The sequence below is a fragment of the Mastigoproctus giganteus genome, chromosome 11 (genome assembly GCF_048544385.1).
Source record: "Mastigoproctus giganteus isolate SK-2022 chromosome 11, ASM4854438v1, whole genome shotgun sequence".
Classification (NCBI taxonomy): domain Eukaryota; kingdom Metazoa; phylum Arthropoda; class Arachnida; order Uropygi; family Thelyphonidae; genus Mastigoproctus; species Mastigoproctus giganteus.
Window position 1 is genome coordinate 103,126,836 of NC_143585.1, and position 19,246 is coordinate 103,146,081.

Consider the following 19,246-nt stretch of genomic DNA (forward strand, 5'->3'; position numbering starts at 1 on the left):
CAAGATACGAAGGAGGTTAGGCAGGCGAAGGCAGATTACGAGAAATCTTTGGCAAGTGATGCAAAGAAAAACAGCAAGGAGTTTTTTACTTATGTAAACTCTAGAAGGAAGGGGATGAATCAGATTGGTCCACTGGATATCGATGGTTCATGATCCTGCTCAGGTAGCTAACAAACTAAATCAATATTTTGCATCTACATTCACTCATGAGGAGTTATTCAGGAAGGGTAGTGCCATAGACGAAGTAAACACTGGCAGTGAGCTAGATGATCTTGTAATAATTGAGAGTAAGGTGGAGGAGAAATTGTTGAAGATGAATACAAGAGAGGCACCTGGGGTGGATTGGATCTATCCAGTTTTATTAAAGGGGGCAGCAAATGAAGTAAGCAATCCGTTAGCCATAATTATGAGAGCTTCCTTGGACTCGGTGGAAGGTACCCACAGACTGGAGATGTGCAAATGCAACCCCAATTTACAAAGGAGGATCAAAGGCTGACACGTAATTATAGACCTGTGGTTTACTTCTGTTCCAGGAAAATTAATGGAAGGAACAGTTAAAGAAGCACTGCAGGATCAACTTGACAAGAATTCAGTTATAGCTCAGACACAGCATGGTTTTGTTAAGGGAAGGTCTTGCCTGACCAATTTGATTGGATACTAGGATATAGCCACAAAAGAATTGGATGCAGGGAATAACTTTGATATTATATATTTGGATCTTAGAAAGGCTTTTGATACTGTTGCACATGGAAGACTGCTGCACAAATTGGAGCAGTGTGGCCTTGGTGGCAAATTGTTGCTATGGATAAAGGGATGATTGAGTGGCAGAAGACAGAGAGCGGTAATTAGTCCACTGCTCATCGTGGACTAATGTTATTAGTGGAGCCCTCAGGGTTCAGTGTTGGGTCCATTGTTTTCTGTATTTATAAATAATATTGATGATGGTATATCAAGCTTAATGTTCAGGTTTGCACACGATACAAAGGTTGGCAGGGTTGTTAAGGACGCTACTGATGCTATGCTGCTGCAACAGGATCTGAAAAGGTTGATCAGATGGGCTGAGAGAGATGGCAAATGAAGTTTAATATTGACAAATGTAAAGTACTACATATGGGAAACAGCAACCCCAGAGCAACGTATCAACTCTGTGGTACTACACTGACAGTGGTTGAGAATGAAAAGGACCTAGGGGGTAATTGTGCAGGCAGATATGAAGTTCTCTGAGCAGTGTAGATGGGCTGCAAGAGTAGCTCATGGTGTCTTATCAATGATATACAGGAATTTTTCTAGCAGGAATAGGGAGGTGATTATTCCCTTGTATAAGGCAATGGTCAGGCCGCACCTTGAGTACTGTATGCTGGTCTGGAGGCCTCATTTCAAGAAGGATGTAGAGATGCTGGAACAAGTACAGAGAAGGGCAACAAGATTGGTGAATGGAACAAAGGGGTGCTCTTACGAAGAAAGGCTTAAGTTTTGCAAATTAAAGTGTCTGGAGACTAGGCACCAGCGAGGTGATCTGATAGAGGTGTGTAAAGCCTTGAATGGTTTGAGCATGCTCAATGCTGATGGGATTCTTCCTCTTGCTCAGAATAATCACCTGAGAGGGCATAAATTCAAATTGAGGAAAGACAGATGTAGGATAGACGTGAGGAAATTTGCCTTTAGCCAGCGGGTGGTTGGTTGGTGGAACAGACTTCCATCCCTTGTCGTGGAAATTGATAGCCTAAATAAGTTTAAGGCTCAGTTGGACGGGTATTTTGAACGAACAGAGGGGTGAAGTGGAAGTGGTTATTTTTTATTTATTTATTTATTTTATTTTATTTAATTTTTTTTTTGGCTGATGCTGCATAAGTTTGCTTTCTTGCATCAAATGCCTCTACTAATGCTAATGTATGCATACAATTTCTTTTGGTGTCCTTAAGGATTCTACAACTAAATGCATTATGTGGTAGGTTGGTTATTTATGAGGTTAGGCACTTGGTGGATGTTATACCATTTGACATTATTTGCCTCCAGTAGCCTTATCACTCATGGGAAAGTAATGGGCTATCGTTTAATTTCAAAGATTAAAAAAAAAAAAAAAAAAAGATTAACTAGCATTAGCAAAGGCACATGATTGAAAAAAGCAAGCTTATATAGCATCGGCCAAAAAAAAAAAAAAAAAAAAAAAACACCCTTATTTCACCCATCCACTCGCTCCAAATGTTTGTCAAGTTCTGCCTTGAATCTATTTAAGCTATTAACTTCTACAATGACAGTGGAAGTTTGTTCCAGCAATCAACCACCCACTGGCTAAAGGCAAACTTCCACACATCTATCCTACAACCGTCTTTCCTCAATTTGAATTTATGCCCTCTCAGGCGATTATTCTGATCAAGAGGAAGAATCCCATCTGCATTGAGCATGCTTAAACCATTCAAGGCTTTATGCACCTCAATCAGATCACTTCGCAGGTGCCTAGTCTCCAGACACTGTAATTTGCAAAACTTAAGCCTTTCTTTGTAAGAGCAACCCTTTGTTTCATTCACTAATCTTGTTGCCCTTCTCTGTACTAGTTCCAACAGCTCTTCATCCTTCTTAAAATGAGGCCTCCAGACCTATATACAATACTCAAGGTGTGGCCTGACCATTGCCTTATACGATGGGATAATCACCTCCTTATCCCTGCTGGAAAAATTCCTGTATATCATTGACAAGACACCATGAGCTACTCTTGCAGTCCATCTGCACTGCTCAAAAAACTTCATATCTGCCTTCACAATTACCCCCAGGTCCTTTTCATTCTCTACCACTGTCAGTGTGGTACCACAGAGTTGATACGTTTCTCTGGGATTACTGCTTCCCCTATGTAGTACTTTACATTTGTAAATGTTAAACTTCATTTGCCACCTCTCAACCCATCTTCTCAACTTTTCTAGATCCTGTTGCAGCAGTGTACTGTCATTAGTGTCATTAACAACCCTGCCAACCTTTGTATTGTCTGCAAACTTGGACATTAAGCTTGATATACCATCATCAATATCATTTATAAATACAGAAAACAACAACGGACCCAACACTGAACTCTGAACTCCACTAATAACATTAGTCCACGAAGAGCAGTATCCATTGATTACCACTCTCTGTCTTCTCCCACTCAACCATCCCTTTATGCATAGCAGCAATTTGCCTCCAATGCCACACTGCTCCAATTTGTGCAGCAGTCTTCCATGTGCAACAGTATCAAAGGCTTTTCTAAGTTCCATATGTGATATCAAAGTTATTCTTTGCATCCAGTTTCTTTGTGACTACATCATAGTATCCAATCAAATTAGTCAGACAAGACTTCTCCTTAACAAACCCATGCTGTGTCCGAGCTATAACTGAAGTCTTGTCTTGCTATAACTGCAGCCATTATCAGTCCACTGTAGGATGGAAGCCTCCTCAATGATTCATGTTGAATGCATGATAAATAGCTACATACAAACTGCCTTACAGCTCTTGCAAATATGTCAATCAGTTTCAAAGACCTTCATACATATGCTTGCCAGAGGTTTATGATATTATTTGAAAACTTAAGCAAACGTCAGTCAAGAATGATAAATCAGCTAAAGAATGGCAGTGACAGTGGAAGATCTGATAGTGAAGAAGATCTGGTTACTTCTAATTTGATGCAAGATCTTTCAATTATAGAAGAGGTATCGGTAAGGGTTTCCACGTGTTCGTAACTACCGTTAGTAATTTTCCCGCCATTGTGATACCGTACTAGATATACCGTACTAGATAGCGTTAGTTGAACTTCGTTAGCAGTTAAATTGTACGTTTAAATAAATACGTATAACGACTTAGATTACAAACGTAGTATAATTAATAACATAATTAATTAATAAATTAATAGAATCATGACTCAGACAAGAGCAGCAAAGCAAAAGGCTCAAGCTAATGGAAGTGCTGTGGCTCAGAGCAGAACTGAGGGGGGCAGTTGTCCTCTGACTCACAGCCTTATAAAATGCACTGTTTGCTTGATGTTTGCAGAGCAATCGGGTACGGGACATGATACTGCCAAGGGCAGTATCAGGCAACAACTCGGCGTTCTTATGGGCCTATATGAGAGCTTGAAGGACAGGGTGGATGCCCTCGAAGAAACTAAATTGAGGGCCCATCAAGCTCTCAGCTGCCCACATCAACGCCAGAGCTTGCACTTGGGCATCGCGTGACACAGAGACAACCCCCAAGGCAGAATGCGCTGGTCCCGAAGGAACTAGTAGTTGTTGGTGACTCTATTGTCAGGGAAACGGGGAACATGCTTTGTAAAAAAGATAGGTGGAACAGGACCAGGGTATGTCTGCCAGGGGCAAAGGTTGATGACGTTGTAGAGCGAATATCATCTTTTAAGGGCAGAAAAGGTGATATAGTTGTACACGTTGGCACTAATAATATTAAGAGTAGGAGACCGGCAGAATTACTTAACAAGTACAGGTCACTGTTGAACAAAAGCCGAGAATTAGGGTTGAATTTGAAAGTGTCTGCAATTCTGCCCAGACACGATAGGAGGGAGTATATGATGAGAGCCTTGTCGATCAATTCGGCCCTGGAAAGATTGTGCAAGGCTCAAGGGGTAGAATTTTTTTCAGCCTGGACTGTACTTGTTAACAGGAGAGATTGCTTCTACAGGGATGGGATACACTTAAATAGAAAGGGTGCAAGAATATTTGCTGATGCTATCGAGGCAGTGTTAGGTGGGTCGGAAAACTGCTAGCTTGGGGGGAGACAAAGACCAATAGATTGACAGTAGCCACTGGCAGAGGTGAAAGAGATTCTTGCACTGCTTCTATTAGAATGAGCAAAAGCCTGAAAAACAAGATGCATGGTATTTCAGAGACTGCTGGGAGCCATTGCGGCACAAGTAAACACATGGGTTGTATTAGGGTAGCTAAGAATAGAAACAGGTGCAGGTATACTTGCGTGTACACCAATGCTAGGAGTTTAGTAAATAAATTTGATGAATTTGAGGTATTGCTCAAAACATCGAAGGCAGATATTGTTGGGATATCAGAGACGTGGTGTCACACAGATATAAGGGATGCGGAACTGCAATTTGGGGAGTACAACGTCTACAGAAAGGATAGACAGGATAGGAAGGGGGGAGGTGTTATGCTATTAGTTAAGAAACACATAAAAACCAAGGAAGTGAAGCCAGTCGACATCGCTGGACAGTGCAGTGTGGAGTCAGTTTGGTGTGACATAAACATTGGGAGATCAAAATTGAGAGTAGGAGTGTGCTATAGGCCTAATGACTCTGATGAGTATAATAAGGAACTGTACAGGGAAATAGAGTGGGCCAGTAAATCAGAGTGTCTTATAATGGGAGATTTTAATTTCCCAGATATTGACTGGATTTTGGGGGCTGGTTACTCACACACTAGCAGGGCTTTTGTGGATTTATTGGATGATTGATTTCTACATCAGCATGTTCGGGAGGCAACTAGAGGGAGTAATACTCTTGATTTGATTATCAGCAGTGATTCTTCATGCATTAAGAATCTGCAGATAAATGAACCACTAGGTGGCAGTGATCACAGTGTGCTGAAGTGGGATTTACTCAAAGAGGTAACTACCATTAGGGGTAAAGGGAAGGGTTATTGCTTCCGTAAAGGCGACTACGATGGACTGAGACAGTATTTAAATTCTATACAGTGGGACCAACTGATGATGTTACCAACAGCAAATTCAAAATGGGAAGCATTCAAAGAACTTATCTTGGAAGCTACTAGGCTTTACATACCAACTAAGAAATATTGTTCAAGGTTTAGGCCAAAATGGATGTCAGATGAACTAATGAGGCATATGGCAGAGAAGAAAAATGCATGGGATACATACAAATTAACACATGACACAGAAGCCTATGATAGATACAAGTTGATATGCAACCAAGTTACAAAGGAGGTTAGGCAGGCGAAGGCAGATTACGAGAAATCCTTGGCAAGGGATGCAAAGAAAAACAGCAAAGAGTTCTTTACTTATGTAAACTCTAGAAGGAAGGGGATGAATCAGATTGGTCCACTTGATATTGATGGGTCAAGTGTTGATGATCCTGCTCAGGTAGCTAACAAACTAAATGAATATTTTGCATCGACATTCACACATGAGGAGTTATTCAGCGAGGGGAATGCCAGAGGTGTATTCAACTCTAGCAGTAAGCTACAGAATCTCGAAATAACTGGGAGTAAATTGGAGGAGAAACTGTTGAAGATAAACACAAGAAAGGCACCCGGGGTGGATGGGATCTATCCAGTTATATTAAAGGAGGCAGCAAAGGAAGTAAGCAAACCCTTAGCCATAATTATGAGAGCTTCCTTGGACTCAGGGGAGGTACCCATAGACTGGAAATGTGCAAATGTGACCCCAATTCACAAAGGAGGATCAAAGGCTGACACAAGTAATTATAGACCTGTGAGCTTAACTTCTGTTCCAGGAAAATTAATGGAGGCACTGGTTAAAGAAGCACTGCAGGATCATTTAGACAAGACTTCAGTTATAGCTCAGACACAGCATGGTTTTGTTAAGGGGAAGTCTTGCCTGACCAACTTGATTGGATACTATGATGCAGTCACAAAAGAACTGGATGCAGGGAATAACTTTGATATTATATACTTGGATCTTAGAAAGGCTTTTGATACTGTTGCACATGGAAGACTGCTACACAAATTGGAGCAGTGTGACATTGGAGGCAAATTGCTGCTATGGATAAAGGGGTGGTTGAGGGGGAGAAGACAGAGAGTGGTAATCAATGGACACTGCTCATTGTGGACTGATGTTATTAGTGGAGTCCCTCAGGGCTCAGTGTTGGGTCCATTATTGTTTTCTGTATTTATAAATGATATTGATGATGGTATATCGGGCTTAATGTCCAAGTTTGCAGACGATACAAAGGTTGGCAGGGTTGTCAAGGACACTACTGACACTATGCTTCTGCAACAGGATCTGGAAAGGTTGAGCAGATGGGATGAGAGGTGGCAAATGAAGTTTAACATTGACAAATGTAAAGTACTACACATGGGAAACAGCAACCCCAGAGCAACGTATCAACTCTGTGGTACAACACTGACAGTGGTAGAGAATGAAAGGGACTTGGGGGTGGTTGTGCAGGCAGATATGAAGTTCTCTGAGCAGTGCAGACGGGCTGCAAGAGTAGCTCATGGAGTATTGTCAATGATATACAGGAATTTTTCCAGCAGGGATAAGGAGGTGATTATTCCATTGTATAAGGCGATGGTCAGGCCACACCTAGAGTACTGTATACAGGTCTGGAGGCCTCATTTCAAGAAGGATGTAGAGCTGCTGGAACGAGTACAGAGAAGAGCAACAAGATTAGTGAATGGAACAAAGGGGTGCTCTTACGAAGAAAGGCTTAAGTTTTGCAAATTACAGTGTCTGGAGACTAGGCACCAGCGAGGTGATCTGATAGAGGTGTATAAAGCCTTGAATGGTTTAAGCATGCTCAATGCTGATGGGATTCTTCCTCTAGCTCAGAAAAATCACCTGAGAGGGCATAAATTCAAATTGAGGAAAGACAGATGTAGGATAGACGTGCGGAAATTTGCCTTTAGCCAGCGCGTGGTTGGTTGGTGGAACAGACTTCCATCCCTTGTGGTGGAGGTTGATAGCCTAAATAAGTTTAAGGCTCAGCTGGACAGGTATTTTGAACGAACAGAGGGGTGAAGTGGAAGTGGTTTTTTTTTTTTTTTTTTAGCTGATGCTGCATAAGCTTGCTTTCTTGCATCAAATGCCTCTACTAATGCTAATGCTAAAGGTACAATGCATGCTTTTAGAAATCCTGAATTCTTGGTTAACTTTGCAGTTACAAAAGAATACAGATCTTCTTTATAAGCAGTATGTATTTAATTCTTTTAGAACTCATGCTAATTTTCAGGATGTTATTCAAAACATAAGTGTAGTATTAGTCTATTTCACTGAAATTTATCAGTTTCTAAAGTTTACTATGTTATAAAAATGGCCAAAAGATAAGTTAAAAGTTCCCAGAATTAAAATTTAAATACAGTAAACTCTCGTTAATACAAACTCGGTTTATACAAAGTACAGTAGAACGTCGGTAATCCGGAATGTCAGTTATCTGGAATAATTTGGAAGGCTGGTTTTTCTTCTGTTTTTTTTTGTTAATGGTAGTATTTGAGACAAATGTTTATTATGTTACGAGAGTATTTCTGTCTGGTTTTTTTTACTTCATATATATATGGTGAAATGTTGGATTAGCAAACCATGAGTGATAGTTTAGTGCAGTGGTTTCAGCCTTTTTTTAATAATGGCACCCCTAAGTCATTTATTTCACTTTGCGGCACCCCAAATCAATTTTCTGCCTGTTAGATCCTTCTCTCTCTCTCTCTCTGTTATATATTATTGTTATTACAATAATATAATTATAAAACATTTCATAATACAAATTGTGTGTGTGTGTGTGTGTGTGTGTGTGTGTATATATATATATATATATATATATATATATATATATATATATACACACACACACAGTATATAATAATTTTATTCTTCATATAGAGGTACTAAGTAAACATCAATTATAGATCACCACAAAATTAAAACGATACTGTGCACACCTTTTTATAATGAAATAAACATAAATTTTTTAAAAAAATAATAATAAGTTTAAGGAACTTAAACCCAAAATAAGTGGCACCCCTGAATTGTTGTTGCGGCACTCTGGTTGAAAACCACTGGTTTAGTCATTCGCTTCGTGAACCAAAATTTCCATGGCATATTTTGTTCTCTTCATTTCATATTATGTTTAGTTTAGCTCCAGATTCGGTAAGAATAATATCAGCCCGAAACTGTGCAATTTATTATTTTTCTCAGTTTTTTACAGTAAAAATGTCAGTGAAAACATTGACATTTTACACGAGCAGAAAAACAGGAAGAATGCGATATAATCAAAGTGATGATATTGTTAAGGAACTTGAGAGATTTTAGTAGCAAAAAATTGAACATTAATTTAAAAAAAAATTATTTAATTTTTTTCCACATAAAATTTACAGTAAAGAACCAATCTGAATGTACATATGTAAATGTGCAAATTTTTATGTATAAGTTATTATTATTTTTTTTTTGTTAATTATATAAATTTGTTTTTTTCACGATGTTTAAAGTCTTTTACTTTTACCTTAATACATTATAACAGAATTTATTTAATCTTACTTTACATTCGATTATCCAGAAAATTTGGCTATCCGGAAGAGGTCTGGCATTAATTATTCCAGATGACTGAGACTCTACTGTACTCATTTATATGAAGTACATACCATTCCCCTGCGAAAGGATAGGATTTTCTATGTAAATATATTCGTTTATTACGAAATTCAGTTAATATACATTACAAAGTTTGTTTTCACACCCTGAGAAATAAATATTGTTATTTTGTACATTTAACACACATGTTGGTACAGTTGTCCAAGTATTGTCCCTATTATTTCTTCTGGTCACCCGGTTCACTGCTTCCTGAACGATAGCACTGACTTGTTAGAATTTACTGTTGTGTAAACAAAACCAGTTTATGGTAGTACAACTTAAGTACTCTCTGAAAAACATAACTGTGAAAGATGAGATGTTAAATTAACAAAAGAATAAAAACAGTTTTTGTAAGTTGTTTAAATGCAGGAAAAAGTCAATTTCAACTGTTACACCAGTTCAAAGAGTCTTGCCACAGTGTAATCTATTTTTTTGTGTCCATTTTATATGAGCTAATGTCTTTTTTGGAACTTGTGTCTTTAAATTAATTTAAGGTTTGTTTATGTTAAATCTCATCTAGTAGTGTTATGGCGACAAAACGTAAACTGACGGAATTAAGCCTAGAATTTAAACTGAAAATTATACAAGAAGCTCATAGGATGGGACATTGCAAAGGGATACAACATCCCTTTATCTACTTTATCTATAATACTGGAAAACCGAAAAAAACTTGGAGGTGCATGATACTGTAGCAGAAAAAAAAAAAATCAGGAAATTAATTCCTGGTTCAAAACAAGGATCTTGAAACAAAACTTTTCAAATGGTACCAACAAATGCGTGAATCTAATTTGCCAAATCAGGTCCAATTTTGCACGAAAAGGCAAATTATCTAGCTCAGCAACATGGAATTAGCAGCTTCAAATGCAGCAGTGGCTGGCTCCAAAGATTTAAAGACGGGAATGAATAACTTGGTTTTGCGAAATGTGTGCAGCGAGTCTGGATTAGTCGGCAAAGAAAAGGCTAAAGACTGGTTGTGTTCTGTATGGTCCATTCTTGAAAAATATGAGGCAACTGATATTTTTAATCTTGACGAGACAGGTTTATTTTTTAATTTGCTCCCAAACAAAATGTTTGTTGTTTGAGGAGAGTCTTGTCATGGTGGAAATTAAGTAAACAAAGACTCACTGTTCTGTTATGCTGCAATTCAGAGGGCAATACAAAACTATGCCCTTTGTGATTGGCAAGTTTCCAAGCCAAGATATTTTAAAGACGTTAACTAACTTCCCTGTGATTATGTGTCCAATAGAAGTGCTTGGCTTACAGTCAAAATTTTTCAGTCTTGGTTATCAAAAGTGGTCAGAAGAATGGCTTCAGAAAAAAGGATCATTTTGATTATTCTAGATCAGGGGTCCCCAGACTTTTAGAGAAGCGGGCCACATATGAATTTTTGGAATATTTGGCAGGCCCGAGAAAATTCTTAATTACTGAAAACTACATTCTCTGCATAACTTTAATGTTTTGCAGAGAAACAAAATTTATACCTACCTATATCTACAGATTCAAAAATAAGTCGATGAATGTGTAATTTAAAATATACCAGTTTGTTTATATCAAATTTTAATTATTACTTATTTATTGTACTAATCACAAAAATACAACTAGTAACACAACAAAATTATGATTAATGTGAAGAATGTGGTTGTAGAGTGCGACTAATTTTCGTAATATCAGGTTTTAAAGTACTAGTTCCAATTCTTAAAAAGAGCAATGTAAATGACTTTTCAAGACTTTTTAGACGATCACATCTAACTAGGGCTCACAATACCGGTATTCCAAAAAAAAAAAAAAAAAAAAAAAAAAAAACATTTTTCGCAATAAGTTTTTGTGACAATTAGGTGCAATAAAATAATTTAAAAACAAGTAATTACTTGAATTCTCATTTTAAATCAAACTTTTGTTACAATAATAAATATTCTTGCAAAAATTATTAAACATACAGTTATTCTAAAAAATTCTAAAAAAAAAAATAAGCATCCACACTACCAATCCAAATAAAGTGAGCTCTTAAGAAACTCGATAGTGTTATCATTTAAACTGGATCTAATTTTGGTACATATTTAATTAGCGTCAGAAAATGTCCTTTTGGATTCTGTGCTGGTTGGTGCTTTGTACTGAGATAGTCCTAGACGAATTGCAGTTTAACCCCCCCCCCTTATTCCCTCATCTTCAAAAAATCTTATTTCCTTTTTATCAAAAATAAAAAATATTTCCTTTTTGACTTTTTATGGCACTATACCCGTATTAACGAAAGAAAGGGACTGACGTTTAAGCTTAGTGAGGAAACCAAATCTAAAGTTGTGTGGGGGGGGATTATTAATTTTTATTTCCCTGTACCTTAGTATTGCTGCAGTGCCCATTGTTATGATTTTCGTACAGCAGTTCCCCTCAAGCACTAAGCCCCACAAGCTACCTGACTGCATTAAAAAATGAGAATTTCCAGGAGCTGAGGGATGTTCCCCCCCCCCACACGAGTATATATATTATGTCAGCTATCAGTTTCTCAAGAGCAATGACACAAATATAAAACAAAAATCATTTTTCTCATTTAATCTGTTAATACATGCTATCATTTCCATAAAATTTCTCTCAATTAACAATCTCAACTCTCTCTACAGCTTCAACACTAAACTAATTCAATCTTAAATACTTCCTCATATTTCTCTTAATCACCAATATCAGTTTTTCTTTACAATAATCCATAAGTCGCTAACTTAATGCTAACAATTCCATGTAATCTCTCTTAATTTAACAATATCAATTTTCTTTACAACTTCACCAATAAACCAACTCAAAACTAAACATTTCCTTATTTCTTGTGTTTCTTCAACTTCAACCTTACTCTAAAATAATCTCCTATTTTATTTAAGTACCATTTCCAAGCAAATACAGTTCAGAGGACTTACCTTCCTTCTCTTTCACGGTGGGATTCCTTTGTGCAGGTTCCTTCCATGGAGTGCGGTGATGTCTCTCTCTCTCTCTCTCTCTCTCTCTCTCTCTCTCTCTCTCTCTCTCTCTCTCTTCTTAGTTGAACTTTGCATCTCTGCTGTATAGCTCTTCCTGTCTTATTTCAGAATTTCGAGAACAGTTCTCTGTTAATATTGAAAGAAGTTACCATAGCAGTAGTAGAAGCCAGGGCACTATCTGACTGGCTTGTTATTCAACTTCTGGATTAACTTCTAGCACAGGAACGTGCCTGGCAGAACCCTTCACAATATAGCTGGACCCGAACTGAACCCAGAACTACCACTGGAAGTCTGCAACCCCTCTGAACAACAACCACAAAACCCCTCTTTTGGTGCGAGCACCTTATTTATTTCCTTATTTATTTATTGAATTTATTGCAAGTTACAATCGCCCCTTGTACTACTTTTTTTATATGCAAACTTGTGTGCAAACCCCAGAGGGATTTGCATGCATTTACGTATCTCTCCCCTATCTAATTTAAACCTGACCCAATCACAGTATTATTCTTTAAACTCACTATTCTTCCTTTGGTGGAAAAACAGAATATTTTTCCCACACAACGAAACACTTTCATCTTTTGCCTCTAGATCACCTGTTCACAATACCTTTTGAACTGCTCCATACCGACACCCTTTCCCAAAATGCACTAAATGTTGCTTGTCACATTCTGAAGTAGAGGTGTAATAGAGGGATTAAACTATTGCTCAGAAGCTTTTAATTTTAACCCTTCCGCACCTGCCATACCATTGTTCACCATATTCCTTAATTGCACTACCAGGCCTACTCCCACTAATGGAAATATTTCTGTAATGATGTTTTCATTATTCCTTAAGTGCTTTACTTCCGCACACACACTATACTTACTAAGAGAAATATTTGTAATATTTTATGTCTTAACAGTTTCGTGACGTTTTAATTTTTACTGTGTATAACAACCCCTCATCTGCAAATTCAGCAGTATTAATGATTTGTTGTTGATTTTATAACTTTTATGTGAATAAATCATGGATAGTTATTTTTTAAATTAGTACCAAAAAACCGGTATTTTTGTATCAATACCGGGATTTAAATACTGGAAAAAAATGGCCGGGATCCCGGAATCTCAGTATTGTAAGCCCTATGTCTAACTGACGTGATCATATTTTTGATTTTACATATTTCATTTTTGAAAAGGTCTGCTCACATATATACAGCAATATCTCGCTTAGCACGGCTTCAAACAGCATGGGTTTCAATTAAGTTTAAGTCGAAAATTTACTATACGTATCAAAACTCATTGAATATCCTAGACACATATCTCTACATGTATACTGCGTTGTCATAGCCTAGGTATGTGTACATATATGCTGCGGTGCGAACTCTGTTGTCTCACATGCATGTTGTTATTATTATTATCATTAGCCATATGGTACAAGGAAGCCTGAGGCTTTTGCTGCACCAGCCAAAAAGAAATTTCTGAGAGAGAGAGAGAGAGAGAGAGAGAGAGAGGGAGAGAGAGAGGTGCCAATAGCTATCCTCAGGCAGTCAGTGGCAACATGCAACAGTGTTCAGTATTCTTAATTCCATCCTGACAAGAGGACGTGATAGCTTTTCGAACTTTCATTTCACAATTTATTTTTTACCCCTTTAAATACGATCGAAATATATCTGCATCTTGTTTAGAATCACTGCCAACAACGTGCGTTCTGTTTGGCAGCATGTTTTGCCCCATTTGGCAAATGATTTCACTAGTTTTGAATCGCAAGTTTAGACAATTGCTGAAGACATTGTGAAGATCAGAAAAGACTTGAGATTCAAAGCTTTGGACACTGCCAGTGTATGTGACTGCATTGACTCACATGCAAATGACTTAGATGATGCAACCTTGAAATTGACAAGAAAACTGGATATTAAGAAGAGAAAAACAATTCTGAAGTGGATTACACTGAAGTGGCACCAAAAGAATTTTCAACAGAGGAATTTAAGCAAGTTTTTCAGGAGATTGACATGGCCTGCCAGGCCGATTATGAATGGAGATCAAAATGTTGAATGTAGCATCAAGGTATGGCAAATTTTACAAGATAGGATTCAATGCTACAAAGACTTGTACATTGAGAAAAAGAAGAGAACTTCACCATACTTTATTATTGAAATACCTAAATAAACAATAAAGCTTTTTTTCTCATCTCTCATGATGTTACCTTTTAATTGTGTATCAAGTGCAAATTGTTTATAGGTTTATTATAATTTGTTTATAGGATGTTTCTCTGATACACATTCGATTAAAACCCATTATAATTATATCTCAATCAGCATGGTTTCACATAACATGGAACAGTTTTGGTACCAATTATCAGTGCTATGTGAGGCATTGCTGTATGTACTTCCGAAAATTGATGTAACCTTTCTTGCAAAATTTTTAATTTTTGGATAATCTGACTCATATAATGTTGAATAAAATTGAATTAGGTTTTCATTTTTAAATATTTTATTTAGTGCATCTTTAGATATAAGATCTACCAATTCTAATTGTAAATTCTCATCAATATTATTGACAGGTATGTCAAATGAATTTTGAAAAGGTTCAAACACCTTTTGAATTATTTTTAAAATCAGAAAATCTAGCCACAAAATTTTCCTGTAACAGCCTTACGCTTTGAACAAAAATTTGCAGTAGAAAAATTACAACCGGGCATATTTTTAGATAAATTATTGCAACATGGAAAATGTGAAAAGTTATTCTGAAGTTGTTGACTTTTAAATAACTCCAGTTTTGTTTCAAATGCTTTGATATTATAATAAGATTTATTGATAAGTTTGTCTTGTCCTTGTAATTTCATATTAAGAAAATTCAGGTGTTAACATATATCTGTTAAAAAGGCAAGGTTCCATAACCACTTGAGATCTGACAGTTCCGGAACAGGTTTCAATTTTTCGTTCATAAATAGATCTATTTTGATCCTAAGTTCAAAAAATCGCTTCAACACGTTACAGCGACTCAACCACTTACTTCAGCGTAGTACAACAAATCACCGTATTCAGCCTCATTAGTTTCAAGAAAATTTTTGAATTCCTGATGATTCAGACTAGTCTTGCGAATAAAATTTACTGTTGATATTAACAGTTGACATGACAATCTACGCCCAAAATTTTTCGCTCAAAGACTGCTGGTGAATTATACAATGAAATTGCATTGGTTTTTTAATATTTTTACTGTCAAGATATTTATGAAGCTGACCCATGAACCCAATTTTATCTGACCGTATTTTTAGTGCCATCTGTCGTAACCGCTGATAGCAAATCCCAATTCAATTTGAGGCCATCAATTGCTTCTGACACACTCAAAAATATATTTTAACCTGTTGTTGTATCTTTCAAGCTTTTTAATGCAACTAGCTCTTCAGTTACTGCAAAATTTTGATTTACACCTCAGATATAAATAGTAATTGAACTGTATGGCTTGTATCTTCACTCTCGTCAATTACTATTGAAAAATGTGTGAATTCATGAACTTTTTCGAAAACTAGCTCTAACTAAATTTTGACAAGTAAAAGTTCTAATCTTCTGTTGTTGACTTTGAAAAGTTAGGGTTAGTTGGAGTTTTTTCCTGCTGCAAAGCTCCTTGAAATTTATCGTAATTTGAGGCATGTTTTGAGGTGTAGTGATGTTTCACATTATATTCCTTGAACACTGACAAGCTTCATTGCAAATAAGACACAGAGTCAGAAGTAGAAGGGAATCACCAAGAAAGAGAAGAATGATGATATCCAGCTCAGGACCCTAGGTGTGCAAAGCCAATACTCACCAGATATGAGCCCCTGGGGTAAATAGCTGATATAAACATAATCATCCTGTGACAGCTAAGTTTTGCTTTTGTTTAGCTGCCTTTTAGAATTCATTAATAGCAGTAGATTCATTAATAGCAGTCATTAATAATGTAATTTGACAAAAAAGAAACTTGAGTTTGGAACCATAATGTTGATTCAGACAAAATATTTTCTTCATTATTTGCTTGGTCTGAGTCCAAAACTAGAGAAGAAATCTAATTATTTTATTTTATTTTTTTCATACCATATTTTCTATATAATATCGGTGTATAGATACACCATAGACAACTCTTTAAGAAACTACGATAGTTGTTGTAGGCATCATTTGCTCTATTTCTCGTATTGTGCTCTGCCTTCACGACGAGTTGCCATGATATTGCACTACCTCGAATAAGTAACACTTCACTAATAGAGAAAACTATTGCTACTTATTCTCGGTGAGTACCACCACCCAGACAGCATCGTTTCAAAGATTGGCCTATCATCAGTGGATGGGCAGGTATCCTGGTATTGCAGACATGACAACCCAGTTGTGAAGTTAATCACACAATATGAGAGATGCCAAAAGGTGTATATGACAATATTTAAAATAACTAAATGCACAAGGCATAATACGATAAGAGTTAGGAGTTCATTATCTATATAATATCGGTGTATAGATACACCATAGACAACTCTTAAGAAACTACGAAGTAGTTGTTGTAGGCATCATTTGCTCTGTTTCTCATATTGTGCTCTGCCTTCACGACAAGTTGCCATGATATTGCACTACCTCGAATAAGTAACGCTTCACTAATAGAGAAGACTTTTGTTACTTATTCTCGATGAGTACTACCACCACCCAGACAGCACGATAAGAGTTAGGAGTTCATTATCTATATAATATCAGTGTATAGATACACCATAGACAACTCTTAAGAAACTACGAAGTAGTTGTTGTAGGCATCATTTGCTCTGTTTCTCATATTGTGCTCTGCCTTCACGACAAGTTGCCATGATATTGCACTACCTCGAATAAGTAACGCTTCACTAATAGAGAAGACTTTTGTTACTTATTCTCGATGAGTACTACCACCACCCAGACAGCACCGTTTTGAAATATTGTATGGGATAAAGTTCTCGGTTATCCTCATACTATCCCTATTAGACTTAGAAAAGTGATAAAGATGTAGGAAGGTGATAGTAGGAGAGGTAGAGGAAGGAAATGCTGTAGAAGAAAGAAAGGGACAGTTGCTCCTTCAACTCACACTCAAAGCTCATATATTCCTCGAATAGGCAATGCTTCCCCAGTGGAGAAGACTGTTGTTACCTATTCTCAGAAACTCCGTGAATATCAGGCTCCCCCCCCGGCGACCGTTTCAAGGCTATTGGCCTATCATCAGTGGATGGGCAGGTAACCTGGTATTGCAGACATGACGACCCAGTTGTGAAGTTAATCACACAATATGAGAGATTCCAAAAGGTGTATACGACAATATTTAAAATAACTAAATGCACAAAGCATAATACGTTAAGAGTGGAGACCTTTTGGCATCTCTCATATTGTGTGATTAACTTCACAACTGGGTCGTCATGTCTGCAATACCAGGATACCTGCCCATCCACTGATGATAGGCCAATAGCCTTGAAACTGTGCCGTCTGGGTGGTGGTACTCACAGAGAATAAGTAACAATAGTCTTCTCTATTAGTGAAGCGTTACTTATTCGAGGTAGTGCAATATCATGGCAACTCGTCGTGAAGGCAGAGCACAATATGAGAAACAGAGCAAATGATGCCTACAACAACTACTTCGTAGTTTCTTAAGAGTTGTCTATGGTGTATCTATACACCGATATTATATAGATAATAAACTCTTAACATATTATGCCTTGTGCATTTAGTTATTTTAAATACCATATTCTGTAAGTTTGTATTTTGCAAAATAGTTTGTTTTGGTTTTCAGAGACTTTTATTTTGCTTTGAAGAAGGGGAGGTGGGGGGAAATTAAGAGTTCCTCATATAAATTTGTATCATGTTGAAAATATCTTACTTATATAAGTATCTATTATAGGTTGACCTTAAATTTTATATACACCTTTGTATGATGTATTGCAGACTTTGATGATAATTGTAAATATTAGAAAGTGATTTCACACTTAAATATATATGTTATCCATGGTGGGGGGTTATTTTAATTTATTTAATGCTTAGCAGATCCTTTCTCCCTTTCTTAATTATAACGATTTTTCTTATCAAAAGAAAAATTGATGATAATCCATTTGGATATATTTATAATGTATGTGACTAGATACAAAACTGGAACCTCACGCCTAAATCATCATTGGACGAAGAAAATGGTGGAATGGAAGCAGCAATCGGAATGATAAATTTATTATGTTTTGCAGAAAAAAATTCTGAAAATGCAAAATTGCAGCAACATAAACGTATGTTTACTTTTTATAAAAATAAAAACAATGTCAAGGATGGCGATATTTGAAGCACCATTTTGGCCTATGTCTCAAACTCGAATTTTAATCCCCAGGGCTTGCTTTTAAGATCGGCCTGTAAAAAGAAATATAAAATCATCCACTAATCATTGGAATTAGATGATCATGCCACTTTAAAAAATTTCTCCAAGAAATTTGGCACAGTTGTTCACCTATTCTCAGAAACATTAACTTCTGTTTTATTAACTAACATTAGTTAACTAACATGTTTTAACATGTTAGTTAACTAATGTTAACTAACATGTTAAACATTAACATGTTAGTTAACATTAGTACATTAACTAACATGTTTATTAACTAACATTAACTAACATGTTTTCAGTTTTGGACGTACCGAATTTAAACCTTTCAGAAGTGAGCTTTTTCAAAAGTGCACAGGCTCCTTATAGTCAGTGACTATAAGGAGCCTGTGCTTTGATTTGTGACATAAAATTGTCACAAATCAAACCAGAAAAAAAAAAAAAAAAAATGACCAGTGGTTCAATTTGTTTGAACTATTATAGTTACCGGTGATTTCAATATACAATTGAATTTTGAGAATGGAAAGGAATTTTGTAAGTTTTAGAAAAAAATCTTCAATTTGGATTTATCTTTAGTTATGTCAATAAGTACTACATGCAATGGAACCACTATGTATTCAGTCGTAAACTCAAATACGTTGAATCAAAAAAATTATATATCTTATTTTA

At 36.6% G+C, this 19,246-nt stretch overlaps 1 protein-coding gene across 2 annotated transcripts in view; it reads left to right on the forward strand.

The window, feature by feature from the left end:
• LOC150078315 (dymeclin) overlaps window positions 1–19,246 on the forward strand; it is a 97,317-nt gene that overhangs the window by 27,650 nt on the left and 50,421 nt on the right. The gene's annotated exons all lie outside the window — the stretch shown is intronic.